Consider the following 22,446-nt stretch of genomic DNA (forward strand, 5'->3'; position numbering starts at 1 on the left):
CACTTAAAACACATCAGAGTCTTGCAGTAAATTTTAAAAGGCGCTGGTTTTTGATGTTAACTATCTGGCCGTTTCGCGCATCTGCGTTTGCTCTGTATGTGGAACTCGGCAGCGATTGCCATGGTGACTCTATGGTGTGAGTTCTGTTGCAGCTGTCTCTACTACGCTTGTTATTCCCTGTTTCTTTGAAACATAAGTTTTGCCTTAATGAGGGAATGGTTAGACACCTCATAACATGCGTATGGTGTGTCTTGCTGCTTAGGTTGACCTTTAACCGGGCTAATGAGCCTGTTTTTCATATTGTGAGTAAAACGTTTAGAATAAGCTCTGTGGGCTTGCCTGAGCTCCCACTGTGTAATGTTCTTTCCCAGTAAAAGAGGGAAGACTTTTGAAGTGATGCTCTATTAGTCTACATTGCTAAACTATGTTAACTTAATGTACTTTTGAGTGAAATGGGATATTGGTGGAACTTGGTTTTGTTCATTGGAAATTAATTGGATTTTGATAGCTGGTCTATACTGTAAATGGTTGGAGGCCTTAAATAAGAGCATAGTGATGTGAACAAGTTGTTCATTGGGCAGAACAAATTATTATATTTTGATGAAGAATTATGAAGATAAATAGTTTTTTTTTTTCTTCTTTGAAGTCATTTGGATTTTGTGTTGACTTTAAGCTGCCTTTTTCCCTTAAGGAAGATGGATAACACCTTTTTAATAAGGCAAGGACATTTTATACAGAAAGGAAAAAAGCATATTCTGCAGCTTTGATACATTGAGTCCATTGCCGTAGGTTTGACTAGTGGCTTTACAGATATTTTAAGCTCTTTCATACTTTAATTCATAGTAAATCTTTAAATAACTTGGGTAACATTATTCCAGCTTTGATGTCCACTAACATGTCTCTTGATGCCTGGAACTAAGTTCTGCATTGCATTCATTATTTATGTTATTTTTATCTTCAAATGATGCGTGTTACAGAGTCATTTCCTTGAATCTAAGTCAATAACGTGCTGCTGATGTTTAAAATCCATATCTTTTGAAAATATATAAAAAATGCAAATAATTACTTGAATAGATTTAGTTTCAGAATTTAAAAATACGGAGTTTTTTTTTTCTTTGTGAGTCTTAATGTCAAATATCTAGGCAAATGTGGTATAGTTTTGAACATTTTATTTTTATTTATGTATTCATTCATTCATTCATTCATTCATTCATTCATACATACATACATACATACATGCATACATACATACAAAAAAAAAAGTTTGAAAGTCACTGGATGCCATTTTATTGCCATGACAGTGTAAACAAGTTTATTTATTTCATTTTTAATTTTTCTTTAGATTTTTTTGCGTTGTTATTGTATTTCTATAGTTTTTTAAATTAAATTCTTATATAAAAATAAGAAGAAAATGTGACCTTTTTTATGAAAAGGCTAGGTTAGTTCAGGTCAAACTGAGAAACCCTCATGATATTCAGTGATTCAGAAATCCTATCGATATTGCAGAGGTTTCATGTAAAAGTTCTTGTAATCTTGATTTGAAAAGCAAATTACTGGCCAGGTCACAAGGCTAGGGAGTCAGTGTTGTGTTGATGTGGTTTTCTCTGCACAGAAGCAGTGGACTCATTGCATGCGTGTAATATAGTTGTTTTTAGAGGAATCGTTCCAGTGTTCATCTCTGTAGCAACAGTGATGTGGATGTTTAGTTTCCCATAATGCTGCAGCAGTTCATAAACAATGAGAGGTGAAACTAAGTTTTCAATCCCAGACTTTATTTATCTGAATAGCTTCTTTGCCTTAGTTTGGTTTCATGTTCTCATTTTCTCTGCAGCTTGTTTTTTTTTTATTTTTTAACTCAAGCACATTTTGTTATCTGTCGTGCCGCTCTGATAATAAATTAATCATCATCTATCTATCTCCATTGTCTCATATACAACACTCTCACACACATACAGGATAAACATAAACATGTACAGGTTTACAGAACTTTCACCTCTGTTTCACAGCCATTGGCTGGTCATTTAAAGACGCCTCCTGTGTGTCCAGCTCCTGTGTGTGTGTGTGTGTGTGTGTGTGTGTGTGTGTGTGTGTAAAAGTCAGCCAGTGCCACTGGGGATTTATTGTCTAGTCTGATTGATTGACAGTTCATGCCACCAAGAGGCCTCATGGGAGTGTATGGCCACAGGGGGAATTTGTTTAACCCTGGGATTACACACGTTCAGGCCATAAAGGACCTCATATATATTCATTAAGCCGACACCCCTGTCACATTGACATGGATTTGTGTTATTGCATCAGTCTCTGAGAAATGTTTCAATCATAATGGGCTGCTCTCTCTGGGCAGTAAATAGATGCAGAACACAAGAAGATCATTTGAACAGCATTTCTGCACTGTTAGGGTGAGTGTGTGATGAATACAAATGGTTTTTGACATGACATATATATTTATATACGCTATCTTGAACATGTTTTCTCTGTTCAATCATGAATAAATATTCAGTCATATTAAAATATACTCTATGTTTAATGACCTTATGTATTGTAGTCCATGAAAAATATAGGTTTGCTCTGGTTAAGTTGTTTATTGTAAATGGCCAGGTTTCGCTCGGGCAGGAACAACAGGGTGTCAAAAGGTCAGCTTATTCAGGAAATGACACTTTTTCTGGGCTCCAGGTTTATCAGCGCTGATAAAATGTCAGTTTTAAAGATCCGATAATTCTGGATATTTGGCTACATTGTATGAATAGTAATGTAGTGTGACATTAAATAATATTGTATTTCACACTATAGGGCAAATCCTTCATGGCATGCTGTGCTGATTATATTTAAGATAAATTACTATACAGAATATAGTATTTCATTGACTTATGAATTTATAGTCGGTAATCAGATTTTTTTAAAATATTTTTTTAATTTATTTTTTGGTTTTCTATATTGATTTTCCCCATGGAAATTTCTTTCATCTCCAGCCATACTTAATTCAGTTGTGTTTTTTTTTTCCTGCATGAGACATATATTAAAAAGAAAACTCATCCTCAGAATATTATACAGATTTATTTTTCCATTACAAAATAATGCCAAAGAAGTGTAATTGTATATGATTGTGTTTTGTGTCATTGTAAACAAACTTTATTCAGTATTTTTAATCAGGGGCCTGAATTTAATACAATATTAATACAATACCTTTCAGAAGTTTGGGCATCGGTAAGATCCTTCAGAAATCATATATATAAATCATATAAAGATATATTTCTTATCATTTCTCATCTTATTTTTTTTATTATCAATGTTGAAAACAGTTGTGCTGATTAATATTTTTGTGAACCATGATGGATTTTTTCAGGATTCTGTAATGAATAGAATGTTCAATAGAATCAGATTTTTTGAAATATTTATTTTTTGGTGACATAAATGTTTTTACTGTCACTTTTGATTATTTTAACATGTTTGATTTAGTGTATCCTTCCTCCTTGAATGAATATGTGTGTGTGTATGTATGTATGTGTGTGTGTATATATATATGTATGTATGTGTGTGTATGTATGTGTGTGTGTGTGTATATATGTGTGTGTGTGTATATATGTATATGTATATGTATATGTATATGTATATGTATATATATATGTATATATATATATATATATATATATATATATATATATATATATATATATATATATATATATAAAATAAAAATGTATATTTTTGCCATTTATTTATAAACTTATTTGATTAAAAAGGCAGTAAAAGCAGTAATATTTCAAACATTGATACTAATTAATATTTTTTTTACATTTGTTCCTGTGATGTCAGTTTTTCAGATGTCAACATTTTCAGCATCATTACTTGACTGTGACATGATCCTTCAGAAATCAGTCTAATATGCTGATTTTAGTGTTCAAGAAACACATTATTATTATTATTATCAATGAAAACAGCTGTGCTTCTTCATATTTTTGTAGAAACTAATACAGTGTAAAATATGCTAATGCATTCTTGCTAAATAAAAGTATTAATTTATTTTAATAATATTACTCAGATTAAATATTTAAATTATAATGTAGGCTATATTTCAAACCACACAGTTTCTTTGTTTGTTTCTATAGAAACAGTTGTTGTTTTTTAACAATTGATGAATTGTCATGTTTTCCATGTGTTTTGTTGTGATTCAACTCTTTGGGGTTTTGGGCTCAGTTTCAGACACTCCAGATGTCTTGGTGTGGCCACCTGATACCTGACCTGGGGTCAGATAGCCAGATGCACTGAACCCGCCGGCCCTGTCCTAAAAAACCTGCTGAGGTAAATGAAGAGGGCAAGTGGTCACTCGCCCTGTCGCCCTGGAAACACTAATCGCGTCTTCCAGCTTGATTGTGACTTGTATCTCGGACTGTAGACAGGCAGCATTGATCTGGCGTTCTGATTGGAGAATCACTTATGGTCTGCTGATCTGCTACGTTTTCTAATTCTGATTCAGTACAGCAGTATTTACATATTCTATTCAACCGCTGCAAACTGTTAGATTTACATTACATCTTCAGCAAAGTTGCCACACACATTTTAATCTGGAAGTATTTTTCCTCATTCATTTGCTTTAAAGGATATCAAAAAAGTGCACTTATCATATTTTATGAGGCAATGGACCATGCAGTTCATGAATCTGTGCAAATTAAGCAGTTGAAAAAAAAAATAGTACAGTTTAAATAATACTTGCAATCTGACTATTGATTATAAATTTAAACATATAATATCAACTATGTTCTGGCTTGTGATTGTTGTTTTGTTCTTCAATATTTATAATAAAAATTATTAAATACATGAATTAATATTAATTTAAACTTAATATTAAAAAATATATATATATATTAACCCCCTCTCTCTCTCTCTCTGTGTCTCTGTGTCTCTGTCTCTCACCAACCCCTCACTCACACTTAACACCCCCACCCGCCCCACACTCATAGAGAGCAGTGTGTAATCAAATGTCTGATAGTTTTTAAATTTTCGAATTTCAGGTGACTTTGCCAGGTATGTCATTTGCAATGATTTTGTTCTTTTCGTGTGGTTTTTGTTTTCATGTTAACAGCGAAGCTCTGTAGCTTTTCCAGTGTTACTTTAGTTATAATTAGCTTTGTTTTTGGACATAATTGGCTATAATTAGCTTTTGGTTTTATATTTACATATTTCATTTTTGGTTTCTATTTTGTTTTAGTAATGTTGGTACTTAATTTTCATTTAAGTTTTTCTTCTAATATAAACTGAAAAATGGTATAGAAATAATTTTCACCCAGAAATTGCTAACAATTTTTGAAAAAATGAATTTGTTTTTGGTTTAAGGACCCGACTGTTACGTTCGCTGTATTCCAGTCTTTCAAAAACTTGTTCCAAATGAAAAAGGAAAACATTAAACATTAACATTAAAAATGTTAACAATTTAAAGTAATCTGAATGAAACACCTATTTGACATAATTTTATCCTGCTTTTTGTGATAGATAAACAAGAGACTTCGATAAAATGACAAATCACAACATTTTAAATGTCATTTTAATTAAGATGTTTAATGTTTTTTTTGTGGTTTGGTTCTATACAGCCAGCCAATAATAATATGCTGCTATTACTTTCCTACACTATCAATTTCCTATTTATGGCCTTGTTGGAAAACAAATGGCTTAAAGGAATGAAACGGGTTTTATTGGCCTCAGCATAGCTTGACTGGATTCCACCCCTAAGGTTTCACTCATCTTATTCATTTACGAAACGTGATCAAGATGGCATGAACAATCATAAATCATGCATTCAGCTGTGATGTTGATAATGTATTTGGCCCTGACTGTACTTTTTCTGCCAGCGCTTAACAATAACATTCATCTTGATGTAACTCTATCCTCTGTTGTGTTTGCGTAGCGTAGCACATTCTTGACCCGTTGCATCGACACGCATCTCCTGTAGGTCCGTTCCCCATCGTGCATTATCTCGACGGCTTTACCAGACCGAAATGAACAGTCTGAGTTCATGCGGTATCTTCTGCCTGTCTTCTTTCAAACCCCCACTGGTGCTCCTCGGAGCCAAACGTTCATTGTTTAGTACTAAAGAGGCACGCCGATGTTATTGATGGCCGTTCTAAGTAGCACAAGGAGGAGGAGGATTGCTTGGAAACAGAATCTAGGTCAGTCTGGCCAGCGTGATTCATTGATTCTGATGTGTGTCCATTTGCTGGTTTCTCCCTCTGTATCTCTGTATTGTTAATTGCTGGGTGACCGATCGCCCTAAATCTTTCTGTGGCTGTCTGCCTGAACGGTTTTTTGCTTGGAACACCTGCCCTCGAGCTTGCTTTTAAGCGAGTGGAGGCCTCAGCCTTTTACCAGGGCATTGTGGGAAGGATGGCTGGAGGAAAAAACACAATAGACTGGAAGTGGACAAACAATGAACCCGTAAGAATGTTACTGAACTAGAACCAGGTCAATATACACCACTGGACAAAAGTTTTGAAGAATTCAGATTGATTAATGTTTTTTTTTTTTAAATATACTATAAATATAAATTCCATTCATTGAATATTATATTCATCAAAGAGACTTGAGAATCTTTAACATGTCGCAAGGTTTCCACAAAAATGTTAAGTAGCAAAACTGTTTTCAATATTGATAATAATAATAACTTTTGCTCATTATTGAGCACCAGTAATAATTGGTAATAACTGAGCAGCAAATCAGCATTTTAGAATGATTTCTGAAGGATCATGTGACTCTGAAGACTAGAGTAAAGATGTTGAAAATTCAGCTTTGCATCACATAAACAAATATTTTAACTTATATTAAAACAGAAAACCGTTATTTTAAATTGTAATAATATTTCACATTGTTACTGTTTTTACTGTATTTTTGATCACATAAAAAAAAAAAAAAAAAAAGTGTCATTATTCTTATAACTTCTGAACGTTTTTTTGACCATCTCTTATGATGCACACTAACAATAAAAGACCTGATGGAAATGGTTCACATCTGCAATTTCTTTTAGCCACAAAAAGAAGCTTAATCAGTTAATCAGGAATTTGGTTCAGATCTGTGTCTTGTTCATATTTTTCTATGCATCTAAATCTGAAGCTTTATTAGGGAAATGAATTGGCGTGCACAGACTCCTGACCAAAGGAGGAAATCCGGCCGTTGTGTTTCCGATCCAGCGTTCACCCCCACCTCCAAAGCGGCAGCTGCACTCTGAGATCTCACAGAAAGACGTAAAGGAAGTCCGGATGAGTTTTTTGATGTCCTTCCAGCTGCTTACATTCACTACTAGCAGTTTGGACTGTGTTGGAGATGTTTACCCTTATAAGCTGATGTCTTCCTGGTCCGTTTTATTAATGCTTCAGTAATTATAAAATAATAGGTTTGAGTTGGTCTTGCATCAATGTTTGAGAATGTAATCCATTGTAAAGATAAAGAGTAAAGAGTAAGCCTTCACTTTCTTCCATTTCTGGGAGAAGAAAAATGCCTGATCGAAACGCAAAACCTTGTTTAGTGTTAGTCCTGAAAAGAGGACAGGGAGCAACCTTATTTTGTACCTCCTTAAGTGTGCAGAAAGCAGCATGTGATGCTGCCATGCTTTAAAGGGTTTGACCAGCGAAGAGCAAAAGTCATAGAGATCACATGTCTGCACTTCAGTTGTGCTGTATCCTCCAAATAGCAGCATTGTTATTAGCATAGAGGCAGAGCTTTATAAATATCAAGAGTTAAAAAATATTTATTTGCTTGTTTTATCTGTTAATTTTATATTTGATTTGTTTTTGTTTAGTTTTATTTTTTTCTTTGTGATGGTTTATTCAGTTTGGATCAAAAAAATTACCTCTGTTTTTTGTTTTGTTAAATTCTGTTTGTTTTGTTTGTTTTGTTCAGTTCTCTTTGGTTCATCATCCTGATGAGACATTTTTGGCTTTGTTTTTTTGTTCAGTTCAGTTATTTTGTTTGTTTCATCATTCAGGGGCCTGTTTTCTAAAACACGTTTACCAAATAAGCCAGGTTTATTTCATTTAGTCTGACTTATTGTCTGTTGATTTGGTTCAAAATAAGTCAGACTAACTGAAATAAGCCTGGCTTATTTTGTAAAAATGTTCTATGAAACAGGCCCCTGATGAGACATTTTTGGCTCTGTTTTTTCTTTTGTTTTGTTCAATGCTATTGTTTGTTTTTATTTTGTTCAATTCTGTTGGATCAGCATATTCATAAGACATTTTTGGCTCTTTGTTTTGTTTTGTTTTGTTTTGTTCAATTCTGTTTTGATCAGCATCCTCATAAGACATTTTTGTCTCTGTTTTAGCAGCTGCACATATATGGATTCGGTATGACATTAAACAACACAATATACTATTCTATTTCTCCATTAGTTTTTGCAAATGAGGAGGTTTTTGGTTTGTAGTTCACTTTGGACATCCATTCTGAGCAGATACTGGATGGTGGTTACAGTTCCAATGTTAATTTAAGCATCAGTGTTTCTTAAAATAGATGTAAAGATATTTCGTCTCAGCAGTGCCTCAGTGTCCCTTTATCCCGTGAGTCTGTTCATTTCTGTCCGTCTCTGGATTATTCATGAGAAATCGAACGCAGCACCTGACCAGGTTATTTTTTGCCCGTCGTCCTGAAATCGAACCCCAAGGAAACAGGATAATTTTTTTTTTTTGTGGGTGTGTGATCACGAGGAAGCCAGAGAGAAGTTTTAACCTCTAAAACTGCTTACCACATAGAACAGCTTCTCCTTGCTTTCCTTCGTATAATCCCAGGATTCAAAATGTCCTTGCATTGTGACGCACATCTCTCATAATTTAGCATATTTCCCATATTTCTTATTACAGTAATGCAAAAATTATTGTAATCGGTGTGTGTGTAAAGTATATTTATTTACTTATTAGTTTTATTCATTTTGTTTTACTATTTATGCTATTTTTTTATTAAATAATCATTGTATTAAAGTAATTTTTTACTAATGAGAATTATCTTCGAGAATAATGAGAATTACAACAAAGTAAAGATACATTAAGAAATTAGTAATTTGAAATAATGGAGAAAATGATGAAAATAGAAAATAATATCACAATTCCAAAAATCTTATTGGTCGTACAATAAGCTTCAGGTTATTTATACTAAATTTATTTATTTTTTTCTTTGATTTGATATGAATCTTTACAGGTTTTGTGAGATTCAAGGGTAGAACAAGAAACCATCCATGAAATCGCTCCTGGGTGCTTCATAATAATATGAGAGTATGAATTTTATAATGTCAAATGACAAGATAGTGGAAGAACAGAAAGCTATGAAAAGCTACAAGCTATCGTATAACAAGACTCCTCAGCGGTCAATTGGTCTCCGAGGACAGGTGTAAGCGTGCTTCTTAAGAGACCTTTGCACAAAAGAGCTTCTCAATGTCACATACGAATGCACGTGAAGGCAGTAATAGTATATGATGTGGAGGAGCTAATGGCCCGTCTCATTCTGGTTTCTAGTCTGTCTATTCATCGTGACCGAGCCCCTCAAACGCTCTCAGTCTTACCCCCACCATTTTCCACCAGCCTGATGGTTCTACTGTTGCTATGCAACGCTCTGCTGTCGCTTAGTGAAGCATTAATTAGAGTGTTGCATTTGAATACCGTCGTTATCGCCTCTCAGAATTGCCACGGCTGGCATATTTGCACTCAACTTTAAGATTCCACCACAGTGGCTGGATAAACTACATATTCCATCCCGTTCACCATTACTGCAGAGTTTTTACCGTATACATGGGTAGAAAATAATGTCAAGAAGCCTTTATTTTACATAATCTTCACAGAATCAGCAAAATAACAAAAAAATGATGGATCATTTTATCACATTTCATTGGGCTGCATGATAAATCGAAATGAAATCGCAATTCGCGATTAGACAGAAGCTGCGATTGTCATGCATATTTTTCAGTGAAGCACGGTTCTGTGATCGGCAGTAAATCTTCATCCGAAGGCCAGAGGGCGCTCTCGCGCAGAAACTCCAAATACGCCCTGCAGAAGAAACCCAGGAAATCCCTATACCATTTGCTGAATAAACAGAAGATTTAACTGCTTTCATTACTTCAACATGACTAATAAACACACGACTATGACTATATGGTTTATCTGAGTTCTTATTATTATCATTTTCATTATAATAAAGTATATTTATAATGCAATGCCTTTATCACTGCTTAGAATACTATGAAATATGTTGTGTGCCTTATTCTGTGTAAGAAGCCACATCTCACAGAAGGATTTATTTCAAACACTCAACTGACGTTATGAAGTGAGTTTGGAGTAAAAACATGTTATTAAATGTGGTGTTTTCACATGCTTTCCGATAGAGCAGCATTTACTACACAGAGCCATAGTTCACTGAGAAGCTACACAAACAGCTGTCATTATCGTGAACGATTTCTTCAATTTCGTAATCGCGCAAAGATTTTGTCTGCGTCTTTTTTGTGTGTGTGTGTGAGACTTGTCAGTGAACTACGACTCTGTGTAGTAAATTCTGCTCCATCTGAAAGTGCATGATGGAGATTTACTGCTGATTACAGAAACGGCTTTACTGACAAAATGCGCATGGAAATCGCATTTCGATTTTATCGTGCAGCCCTAACGTTTCACATTGATCACCATGTATGCATGGTATGTATGTATGTATGTATGTATTTATTTACTTATCTATTTATGCATGTATGCATGTACAGTCATGGCTAAAAATATCGGCACCCTTGGTGAATATGATCAAAGAAGGCTGTGAAAGTTCATCTGCCTTGTTAATCCTTTTGATCTTTTATTAAAAAAATTCACAAAAATCTAACCTTTCATTGGATAATAAGAATTTTAAATGGGGGGAAATACCATTATGAAATAAATGTTTTTCTCTAATACACATTGGCCACAATTAACGGCACCCTTTTGTTCAATACTTTTTGAAACCTCCAGTTGCTAGTTTAACAGCTTTAAAGTTTCTCCTATAATGCCTGATGAGGTTCGAGAACACCTGACAAGAGACCAGAGACCATTCCTTCATCCAGAATCACTCCAGACCCTTTAGATTCCCAGCTCCATGTTGGTGCTTCTTCTCTTCAGTTCACCACTCATTTTCTACAGGGTTCAGGTCAGAGGACTGGAATGGCCAGCAGAAGCTTGGTTTTGTGCTCAGTGACCCATTTTTGTGTTGTTTTTGAGGTTTGTGTTTGGATTATTGTACGGTTGGAAGATCCAAACATGGCCCATTATAAGATTTCTAACAGAGTCAGTCACTTATTGATTTTTTTATCTGTTGGTATTTGATAGAATCCATGATGCCATGTGTCTAAACAAGATGTCTAAACAAGATGTCTAGGACCTCCAGCAGAAATATAGGCCCACAACATCAAAAATACAGCAGTATATTTCATTGTAGACATGGGGTACTTTTTATCCCTGTGTTCACCAAACCCATCTTGAGTGTTTGCTGCTAAAAAGCTAATTTTTTTAGTTTCATCTGACCATAGAAGCCAGTCCCATGTGAAGTTCCAGTCGTGTCTGATAACTGAATATGCTGGAGTTTGTTTTTGGATGAGCGAAGAGAATTTTTCTTGAAACCCTCCCAAACAACATGTGGTGATGTAGGTGCTGCTTGACAATTATAATATATATTTTTTAAGGTTTTCTGACCCCGAGACTCAACTATTTTCTGCAATTCTCCAGCTGTGGTCCTTGGAGAGTCTTTAGCCACTCAAACTCTCCTTCTCACCGTGCATTAGGACGATATAGACACACGTCCTCTTCCAGGCAGTTTCGTAACATTTTATGTTGATTTGGAAATTCTTAATTATTGCCCTGATGGTGGAAATGGGAATTTTCACTGCTCTAGCTCTTTTCTTAAAGCCACTTCACTAATTTGTGAAGCTCAATTATCTTTTGCTGCACATCAGAAATATATTCTTTGGTTTTTTTCATTGTGATGGATGATTTAAGGGAATTTAGGCTTTGTTTTCCCTCCTATTTATATTTCTGTGAAACAGGAAGCCATGGCTGAATAATTTCATGTTCATAATCACCCTGGAGTGCTCAAAATTGTGAATATAAATGGGAATATACTTCAGAGATATTTTACTCATCAGAATTTCTAGGGGTGCCAATAATTGTGTTCAACATGTATTTGAGAAAAACATTAATTTCATAATGATATTTCCCCCCCCATTTTAAATTCTTATTATCCAAAGAAAGGTTAGATTTTTGTGAATTTTTTTTTAAATAAAAGATCAAAAGGATTAACAATGCAGATTAATTTTCACAGCCTTCTTTGATCATATTTACCAAGGGTGCCAATATTTTTGGCCATGACTGTATGTATATATTTATTTATGTACTGGACAATTTATATGATTTGATTTCTCTCTATATCATCATCATTATTAATGAATTTATATATCTTTTGGTTTTTTTATTTATTTGTTCTATTTTGTATTGGACAATTATTTCTAAGATTTTTCTTTCCTTCCTTCCTTGCTTGCTTGCCAATTTATATGATTTTATTTCTAAGATTTTCTCTGTCTGTTATCATCTTCATCATCATTATCAACATAAATTAATGGTATTGTTTTTTAGTATTTTATATTGTATGGCACAATATTTATTTATTTATTTTTAAATACATAAAATACTAATTCTGCAGTTGACATGTAAAACATCAGGTGGTACAGTGTTCCTCAGATTGACCCTGCATGGCATCACCTCTGAAAAGCAGCACACGGCCAGCTCTGTGATTTCCCCCTGATTTGTATTCTAAAGGTGATGCCAGGATCCATAATTTTCCTGACGGCTAGAGTGGGAAGTGGGCTGTGTTCCCTCACGGCAGCTGAGAGAGTGTGGACTGGAGCGCTGCCACATGCGGGATGGGATTTCAGGAGCACTAACCCGACTGGTACTGCAGTCACAGAATGAGCCCGTCCTGCCCAATTACATTACAGCCTCCCCTCATCCTGCCTCATGCATCTCCACTCCATCCTGTCACCTAATGTGAGCACTGTACGGCTGGCAGTCTGATCAGAGAATGTTTTTACTCTTCTATGAATAGACTAACCTCTTCATGCTTCATATGACATTAAACAGGCCTGGATTGGAATATACTCCAAAATCAGCGTTCAGACTCTTTTGGCTGGTAATTGTGGCTAAGAGTTGATACATTTAACTTTTTCTTGCTATTCCCATCACAGTGATCTTCCGCTCAGCATCTCCCAAACTAAACACAGGAAGCTGTATCACAGCAATGCCATAAATTTCTCTTCCTTTTAGCGGCAACAGTGCCACAATGTATAACCCCTGCCACTCTCAAGTCTGAAAGAGAGAGAGAAAGTTCTGTGTTATGTGCAGAGGCAGTAAGTGGGTAGATAAAAGAACACTGTGTCATTAGTCATTGTGTAAATAGTTTTATGTAGTAATGAATAAGCAGGTATACAGTAGTGAAGGTAGTACATTTTCTTGCGTAATTAACTAAATTAAACAGTAGCTTTCTTTCATTGCTTTTAAATGACTCGTATACAGGATCTAAAAATAAGTTCTTGGTCCACTTACCAAAGGTGGGTAAATTGAGAAAATATAAGGCCCATAAATATCTATACCAGCAATGAAACTAATAGAGAGGGAGAAAAGTATGTAATGTTTTATGTATAATTTATATATTATTTCATATCTGTTTATTTTATTTTAACAAACATATATACACTACTTTTACACTTGTTTGGGGTTGGTAAGACTAAGACAAAAATGTAAAAAGTCTCGTCAAAAAAACCCAGTAATATTGTGAAATATTACAAATCAAAATATGTTTTTTTTTTTTTTCTGTTAATGTCAGCAGCATTACTCCAGTCTTCAGTGTCACATGATCCTTCAGAAATCATTCTAATATGCTGATTTGGTATTCAAGATATATTTCTTATCTTATTTTTTTATTATCAATGTTGAACAGTTGTGCTGATTAATATTTTTGTGAACCATGATAGATTTTTTCAGGATTCTTTAATGAATAGAATGTTCAATAGAATCAGATTTTTCTAAATATATATATTTTTTTTGTGACATCATAAATGTTTTTACTGTCACTTGATTATTTTAACATGTAGGATTTAGTGTACCCTCCCTTCTTGAAAAAAAATAATATATATATATATATATATATAACTGACACCAAACTTTTGAACGGTAATATGCAGCATATGTATTAAGTCACATGCCTTATTTTAGCTGTTAGCTTCCAGTCAGACCAACAGGCTTCATAGTGCATGCGCTGAACTGTCAAAACTCACAGAAACTTAAAGCCCATCACATCAGCGGTGAAAGGCGAGGAGACACTGGCCAATTATTTTGACTCTGTGAATCAAAGTAAGAAGTGTAGCAGGGAATTCTTTGAAAAGCAGCGAGAACAAACGGGCAGGGGCTCTTTTTGAAGATGTGTGGACTCTTTGATTTCAGGCTCTCCATTAAATCTGTTCAAACCCTCGGCTGCGATGCCTGATGCCCCCCACATCACACCCGCCCAAAACCCCCTGCTGGCTGACTCTCTTCATTGGCTTCTGCCTGGGCGAACTGGTTTAGAATTCGTTTAGATAAAGCTTCATTTTCTGGTAATTATCACTCTACACCGTAGCCTGTGGCACAATCATGTACACTTTAGATTACTAGTAAGATTAGATGGAGAAAAAAACACAACTGAATTTAGTCAGACAGTTTGACCTCTTAGACTACATTTTGTAGTGTTGTTGGTGGTGGATGAGCATGGTGAAACTTGAAGAAGCATTGTGTTTCATGCTGTATTTCTGTCTGTTCAGATGAATTGTCACTGTCTCTTGATTGTTTTTTTTCTCTTTCTTGTTTGATCTTTATGTAAACTGTCTCCATATGTGAACTCTGATGTCTGATGAATAATGCACACTGTTCTGTTCTCCGTTTGGAACATGATACACCTGCACGGCTCAGGTGATGTCTTGGCTGTTTGTTCTGGGAGTCACCTCAGTCTCAGACAGCAGTTTCAGTCTTGTTGGCTTGCTTCGTCATAGTTTGTGAGAGTCAGGATGCACAGGTGTGTTTGGAAACAGAGTTGTAGTTCTCAGGCTGCAACAAGGAGCGCTTAGTTGGTGGATTTGTTTACTCCTGGATGCTTCCAAAGCGCCATTGTTTTCTTTTTTTTTTTTAAAGGAAGTATATATTGGAATTTATTGGTATGCAGTGTTATATTATTCATATGAATTAACGTTTATTATAATTTTGAATTTTATATTATTATTATTATTATTTAACAAAAATAACTTATTTTTAGTAGTATATTATAAATAATAATAATATTATTATAGTGTAAACTCTAAAAATAACAGATGTAACTTATAAATATTATTATTAAACATTTTAAGGCATTTCAGTGCAGAAAAAGTCTGAAGGTCTCTGCACACTGAGTCCGAAATTTTCGTAAAAAATTTCTATTTAAATAAATTCTATTTAAATTAGCCTACTAAATGGAGTCTTCAAGCACTGAGGATGATTTTGTTGTCCTCTCGCTTCTTAGAAAAAGAAAAAATATTGGGTCCATCCAATCCTCAGATATAGAGAGGATGGAGAGTTCCCCTTCCTCATTAAGGCGCAGCGGGATTATCACAAGCGATTCAATGTTTACTTCAGGATGTCAGTGGGTCAGTTTGATGCTTTGCTAGCGATACTAGAGCCACATATTAAAAAGAAGACAACCAGTTTCTGTGAACTCAGTGTGCAAGGATCTTTACAGTGCTTTGTGCTGAGAGACGAAGTGGATCAACTTGACAATCGCCATTCTGGATTTTGGCGTTTGCTTGTACGGTGGCTCTGAACTGTCAAAACACCTCTCAAAATGCTTGCTACGTATGCGAACAAAATGGAAAAAAACTGACACAAATTTCGGAGGCAGTGTGTAAACGTGATTGACATAACGTGAGGTCGTATTTATTTTTTTAACGTGCAAATATTTTGGATGAAATTTTTGGACTCTGTGTGCAATGACCTTAAATGTAATACTTTTTGTATTTTTTAATATATATATATATATATATATATATATATATATATATATATATATATATATATATATATATACACACACACACACTCTCATGTTTGTTTTTGTGAAAAGTGGGGACATCCCATAGGCGTAATGGTTTTTATACTGTACAAAAGCTGTATGTGCTATTACCCTACACCTAACCCTACCCCTTACAGGAAACTTTGTGCTGTTTCAGATTTTCAATACACTCCATTCCGTGTGATTTATAAGCGTTTTGAAAAGTGGGGACATGGGGTTAATGCCCTGAAAAGTCACCTTCTCCTTGTAATACCAATGTCATACCCTTGTCATTTATACAAATTTATGTCCTCATTTGTCACAAATATATATTGTGTGTGTGTGTGTGTATATATGAAGAGCTCTTTTCCAAAACGCTATAAATCAGTTTTAATAGTTTTCATGAAATTTTTTTTTTTACCTAGACCCATACATTTTGTTAATATTCATTTTATCCTGTTAAAATGGTCTGTTGGCTCAGTCTGAACATGTTAAACAATGATTGTTAAATGAAACAACAATATTGTCGATTAATAAATTCAAAGTTTTTTTTTTCAAAACGCTACAAATCCATCCTTTTTTTTTCAAAAAAATGTTGGTTTGTCTTTTTTTTTTTTTTAAACAAGAGAACATGCAACATGTGACATCATGGACTCATACTATAAATGAATATAAATCAAATAAATGCAAATGCATGAAATAAATAACAGCCAAATAAAATAAATAGTAACAAACTAAATAGTAAAATAAAATAAATATTTTCAATTTCATGTTTCAATATTGTCCACCACATAAAACAAATAATTTAAAAATAACACACATACAAATACCACTAATTAAATAAAAATACAACAATGTTAACATTACATTCAAATAATTTAGTAACACATTTTGGCTAATAGTCATTCAGTGCCGAACCTGTAAAAAGTAATGATAGTAATGATAACAATATTCAATAGGCAAGTTATTTAGTAATACATTGGCATTCAGTAAAGTGTCAAACCTGTAAACAGTAGGACCATTGTCCGCTATACATAAAACAAATCACATAGTGTGTGTGTGAGAGATGTGCTTTGAGTGTGTGAGAGGACAGAGAGAGAGAGAGAGAGAGAGAGAGAGTGAGTGTGTGTGTGTGTGTGTGTGTGTGTGTGTGTGTGTGAGAGAGAGAGAGAGAGACAGTGCGTGAGCATGGATCACTCTGCATCTTCATCACTATGGCCTGCATTGTCAGTCACCTGATACAGTGCATCATCATAAAAAGCCCTCACCACATCAGACACACCTATTGCTCCTAATAGTGCCAGCACATCGCGCTTTTTGCGGCCTTCACAGAGGTCTTCTTTGGAAGTAACTCAGGTTCATTATCAGGTCATCCAGTGACAGCTTCTCGGCCTGACAGAAACCGGTCGCACCAGCCTTGTGTTGACATCCCACAGTGGGTATTAACACGCCACCTGAGTGACGAACCTTCTTTTTTTTTTTTTTTTGTGATTTTCTTTGTCCAGTCGGCGTTTTCTACCCCCAGGTGTAGGTCTCACTGGCTCATCCAGGCCATCAAAAGTGTTATTAAAGTTTAAAGCACTCATTTTGAAGACTGAGCAGCACAAACAAACACTTCAAAGCGTCGCCATGTTGGATTGCATCGAACGAATTCTGATTGGTCGAGAGGACATATGGCATTTAGGCTAAAAACAGGTTCGACGTATAGCGGTTTGGAAAGGAACTGCATCTTGCAGTACATTTTAAACAAGGAAATATAGCGATTTGGCATGAAACATTGATGGAGCAGTGATTAGGTTCAGTACACAGCAAAATGGCATGACGAACTCATTTTTTTTAATTTGGCGTTTATCGCGTTTTGGAAAAGAGCTTGTGTTATATATATATGACGGGAGGAGCCAACGACAGACACAGTTGGTGTGGCATCAGGCCTCGGAGAGACTTTTATTAAACAAAAAAATGGAAGAAGTGTCCAAACAAAACAGGGAATCTGGTGTCCTCGTCGTGCTGCGGGGCTCGTGAAGGAGGGCAGTGTTCCAGAAGGAGGGAAGGGTCCAGGGAAGGGGCGGAGTCCGGTGGCCGCACGCGCTCCCGCGGTCCGGGGCACGAGGGGAGGCGGCTTCTCCTGAGCGGCGGCTCTTCCTCTACCTCTTACGGGCATTGGCGGGATGGACGACCCGGCATCCTCCCTGATAGCACACATACATCAAGGAGACGTCTATTTGACATCTGCATTTACATCTGCAAGACGTATTTTTTAGGGTGTTTGCTCATCTGCAATACGTCTATAGGACGTCTCCTTTTAGATGTCAAATAGACGTCTATTAGATGTCTTTAAGATGTTTATGATTTAGAATGTATGTAAAACTGACATCTTATAGATGTCTGTCAGATGTTTGTAGACAGCAGATGCTTTCCAGATCAACAGATCTTTAACAGACATCTTGCAGACGTACGTGTGCTATCTGGGCTGGCCCGACGGCCGTAACTACGGGTGCGGCTTTCATCCGGACTACGGGTCCTGCAGCTCACTTCCTCGGTGGCGCGTCGTCCCTCAATGCACCCTTCCTGGACCCACGAGGACACCAGCGTGCATGCACGGGGGAAGAGACCGGTCTCTCGAGGAGAGGCGCGCTCGGCATTTAACAGCGGCGGTGATGAGGCTTTATTCAGTCCAGCTGTGCCTCATCACACGCCGCTCCCGCCGGAGCCTGGTGAAGGGCAGCGATGATAATGAGGGGAGGCCACCGACTCGTCACAATATATATATATATATATATATATATATATATATATATATATGTATGTGTAAGGGATAATTGATGACGGGCCGTTGAATTGCACACCCGAGGTGCCATCACCACCTCAGGTGTGCATTATTTTTCTAATAATTCAACAGACCGAATTCAATTATTCCGCTTATACTATGGTTGCCACACCTCAAGACATCGATCAGATTATATATTTCTAGGCATTCGTCCGGTTTTTCTACTTAAATCACTATTGTGAGTAGGATTATTTCTTCCACATCTCATCCAACGCCTCCGTTGCTAATTCCGTCATTTTAAACCTAGTAACGGAGGTTTGAGCCGTTGATAGCAGATTAATCCAGTTAATACATTTTAATAAGTTTTGAGAGAGAGAGAGAGAGAGAGAGAGAATTACCTCTGTGCGTCTCTCAATAGTGTTTCGGCAGCAATGTCTCTAGTTATAGTGAAACTAAGTTCATTTTCTTCACGAACAGCGCCGTTGTTGTTACCTCACTTGTGAGACTTCATGTAGTTTTTAAGCTGTTAAACTACTGATAAAATCATCAGAGTAGCGTTAACAACATTAGCACGTATGTTAACGTGTGTGCAAACTGTATGTGCGGTCTGTGAGGGAGAGAGAGAGCAGGAGAGATGGAGTATGTGCTTTCCGTACATAATAAAATGTAATTTTGTGGCAAAAACATGGACATGATCTGTCGTTTTTATCCTTTTGTTTACTATATTTATTTGTTTGGCCAGTGTCGTTGTGGGTTTTGGTTCTTTTGCTGTAAGGATCTAAATAATTTGGCGAAGTGATGTGGTCATGTAATGCGGTCAAGACCTGCCTGGAACGACGTTCGCCGTGCGTTTCCCTGAAAATAATTGCATACCTTAGAATTCAGATTCAAGCATTCAACGGCCCTGTAGTATAAGTGTATGTGTATATATGTATATATGTGTGTATATATATATACATTGGTGTATTGTAACGAAGTAATAATACTTCGTTACAGTACTTAAGTCTTTTTTGGGAGTATCTGTACTTTTACTTGAGTTTTTATTTTTCAGCCAACTTTAACTTTTACTCCACTACATTTCCTAATTAAAATGTATACTTTTAGTCCAATACATTTCCCGAACGATATTCGTTACTTACTACAAAATAGTCAGAAGTCAGAAGAACACCGACTGCAGGAAAGCATGTTTGACGAATCAGTGGTCTGGCGCTTGCAAGTTAAGACTCCTAAAAACACCTTTGCTCATGTGTAATCAAGTGCATGCACAACTGCGGATGATTCACTTTCCACTCAAGTCGAGTCTGGGGTGTGCGGTATACAATATATCTTCTGCGATAATACGGTAAGTGTTGTTGTAATAGGGTGACCATACGTGCCATTTTTCCCGGCTGCATCCTGGCCAAGATTTCTGTATTGTCTAAAATATCTATAGGATTTGGCTATGTTTGCGTGTGCAGACCAATCGGTGTGTGTATGACATCGGTTCCTTATGTTTTCGAAACGCTCTCGAGGTACTTCGAATCAAAGCAATATAGAAATCCTGGCCAAGACACGTCTGGGAAAAATGGCACATATGGTTGTAATGATGTGCGATCTGACATTGAGTAGGCTATATCACCAAATCACACACAGAGTGCATGCACTTTGATTTATTAGTCTATTAAAACTCAACATTCCAGGCATTCTAAACTGTAGACGGCTAAAATGCTTCTGTATGCTTTTTATATTTATATAAGTTAATATAGTTAACTTAAACTATATCACACAAAGAGTACCGTTTTTCTGCAGATATAAGCATAACACATTTAATAATAATTTTATACAAGTTCAGTAAAGCAATAAGTGACTTACATTTTAGACGTAATATTGCTTTTTTTTGCTAAATTTTGCCAACGAAAATGGTTCCAAACAAACAATGCGCCTCTGAACAATGGACTGTGTTTACTCATAGAATGAATCAGCTTTTTGAACGAATCGGTTGAATCTCAATGACTCACTCATTAACAGTCACTTGCTGTCACCTACTGGTGGTTTTCATTTCACATTTCGACTATTTCTTTTTTTTATGTCTAAATATTTCAGATATCAGTATTCAACGTTTTATGTTAAAAACAAAACATTAGGCCTATTTATGCATCTGTAATTGCGGTTTAAATGCATCCATGTCCCCTCTGAGATACATTAAACTGTGTAAATACATCTAAATGCTATTTCAGATGCAGATTCCAGAAATGTTTTCTTATGTTGGAATGAAAGACACTAAGTACCAGGTGAAGTGCTTCTTATTCATACCCAAAAATACAAAATGGAAGAAAGAGTTAAAACTGAGCACAATCTTGCTACTCAAGCTGTGTATGAATTTTTTTTATATATATATTTATTTGTTGCTTTTCCCATTTTCCCATTTTGAAAATGTCCAAATTGTGCCCAATTAGCCATTCTCTCTCCCCGGTGTCATGTGACTCGTTAGTGTTACAAGGTCTCAGGTGTGAATGGGGAGCAGGTGTGTTAAATTTGTTGTTATCGCTCTCACTCTCTCATACTGGTCACTGGAAGTTCAACATGGCACCTCATGGCAAAGAACTCTCTGTGGATCTGAAAAAAAGAATTGTTGCTCTACATAAAGATGCCGTAGGCTATAAGAAGATTGCCAAGACCCTGAAACTGAGCTGCAGCACGGTGGCCAAGACCACACAGCGGTTTAACAGGACAGGTTCCACTCAGAACAGGCCTCGCCATGGTTGACCAAAGAAGTTGTGCACGTGCTCAGCATCATATCTAGAGGTTGTGTTTGGGAAATAGACGTATGAGTGCTGCCAGCATTGCTGCAGAGGTTGAAGGGGTGGGGGGTCAGCCTGTCAGTGCTCAGACCATACGCCGCACATTGCATCAAATTGGTCTGCATGGCTGTCGTACCAGAAGGAAGCCTCTTCTAAAGATGATGCACAAGAAAGCCCGCAAACAGTTTGCTGAAGACAAGAAGACTAAGGACATGGATTAATGGAACCATGTCCTGTGGTCTGATGAGACCAAGATAAACTTATTTGGTTCAGATGGTGTCAAGCGTGTGTGGCAGCAACCAGGTGAGGAGTACAAAGACAAGTGTGTCTTGCCTACAGTCAAGCATGGTGGTGGGAGTGTCATGGTCTGGGGCTGCACGAGTGCTGCCGGCACTGGGAAGCTACATTTCATTGAGGGAAACATGAATGCCAACATGTACTGTGACATACTAAAGCAGAGCGTGATCCCCTCCCTTCAGAGACTGGGCCGCAGGGCAATATTCCAACATGATAACGACCCCAAACAGACCTCCAAGGCGACCACTGCCTTGCTAAGGAAGCTGAGAGTAAAGGTGATGGACTGGCCAAGCATGACTCCAGACCTAAACCCTATTGAGCATCTGTGGGGCATCCTCAAACTGAAGGTGGAGGAGCACAAGGTCTCTAACATCCACCAGCTCTGTGATGTCATCGTGGAGGAGTGGAAGAGGACTCCAGTGGCAACCTGTGAAGCTCTGGTGAACTCCATGCCCAAGAGGGTTAAGGCAGTGCTGGAAAATAATGGTGGCCACACAAAATATTGACACTTTGGACCCAATT

General features: G+C 36.4%; 1 protein-coding gene across 1 annotated transcript in view; it reads left to right on the plus strand.

Annotated features, from left to right (window-relative positions):
• LOC131535559 (protein TANC2-like) overlaps positions 1-22,446 on the plus strand; it is a 139,028-nt gene that overhangs the window by 42,407 nt on the left and 74,175 nt on the right. The window contains exon 3 of the mRNA XM_058768244.1: positions 4,195-4,299. The gene's annotated coding sequence lies outside the window, so the exon portion shown is untranslated. The remainder of the gene's footprint in view (positions 1-4,194; positions 4,300-22,446) is intronic.

The sequence above is a fragment of the Onychostoma macrolepis genome, chromosome 03 (assembly GCF_012432095.1).
Source record: "Onychostoma macrolepis isolate SWU-2019 chromosome 03, ASM1243209v1, whole genome shotgun sequence".
Classification (NCBI taxonomy): Eukaryota; Metazoa; Chordata; class Actinopteri; order Cypriniformes; family Cyprinidae; genus Onychostoma; species Onychostoma macrolepis.